This window comes from Peromyscus maniculatus, chromosome 5 (genome assembly GCF_049852395.1).
Source record: "Peromyscus maniculatus bairdii isolate BWxNUB_F1_BW_parent chromosome 5, HU_Pman_BW_mat_3.1, whole genome shotgun sequence".
NCBI classification, from domain to species: Eukaryota; Metazoa; Chordata; class Mammalia; order Rodentia; family Cricetidae; genus Peromyscus; species Peromyscus maniculatus.
In genome coordinates this window covers 105,159,526-105,160,538 of record NC_134856.1, presented here as the reverse complement: position 1 = coordinate 105,160,538, position 1,013 = coordinate 105,159,526, and the positions used below count along the sequence as shown (strand labels likewise).

Sequence of the window (1,013 nt, the reverse complement as noted above, 5' to 3'; positions counted from 1 at the left end):
ATTATGAAATACAAATATCAATGACATTTTAAAGATCTTTCACATACCGAAGTGTTAATGTATGTTTCATGTTTATGTACATACTTTGAGCAAGTATGTCATTAAATAAAAAAGAAACACACACATTTCATATATATGTTTACATTTATATATGCATACAAACATGTATGCCGTATATATATCACTTCTATGTCAGAGTCTGGGTTGTCTTGATCTTATGCAGGCCATGTACAGGTAACCATTCCTTCTGTGAGTTCATGATTGCATCAGACATGTCACATTCAGAAGATAGCAGAAATACATCTTGCTGAACAAATTTGTGTGTCCCTGTGCAGGGGCCATGCTAAGCTTCTCTGTAGTGTGTCAGTTTTAGTGTTTGTGTTTAAAAGAGTCTGAGATGATCAGATCCTGCCATTCCCTCTCCAGTGAGACATTGCTCCATTAAGTGAGAACTGGTCTACCAAGTGCCATGCCCCAGCACCCACTAGGGAGTCTGGCATTGAGGGAGCATTCCCATGTCTGGCCAGTGAGCCGGAGAAGGATGGCTTGGCCCAGACAGCCTTTTATTGTCCAAAGCATGTTTGTCTGACTTCTATGTGAAAATGTCTGCTGTCAGAGTAGGAAATTCCTGTTCCTCCTACCCACCTACCGGAAACACGGGATCACTGAAAGCCATTGCTACCTTTGTTTTCTCTGGTTTCCCAGTTCATCCACTAGATTTCTGTCTCACAGTAACAATGAATTCTTTTAAGGCTTATTCTCTGCTGGCTGAATTGCACTGCAGGAATCTTCTTTAAATGTTGTGGATCTATATCTAACAGATGTTTGCTTAAAATCATGGGGGAGAAGGGTCACACAGCTCAAAAGCAGAAACAAAAAAGGCCGTTTCATCTGTTTTAGATGTCCACTCTGTGGTAAATGTTTCCATCTTAAATGCTGAAATTCTAGAGTTAGCCATCTCATCTACCGGATGAGTTTATTGAAGAGCGACATCTTACCTGGGTCTGAATACT

The 1,013-nt window shown here is 40.4% G+C and overlaps 1 pseudogene; it reads right to left on the bottom strand.

Moving 5' to 3' along the window:
- Positions 1 to 293: 293 nt before the first annotated feature.
- LOC121829887 (U6 spliceosomal RNA) lies at positions 294 to 393 on the bottom strand (annotated as a pseudogene).
- Positions 394 to 1,013: the final 620 nt, after the last annotated feature.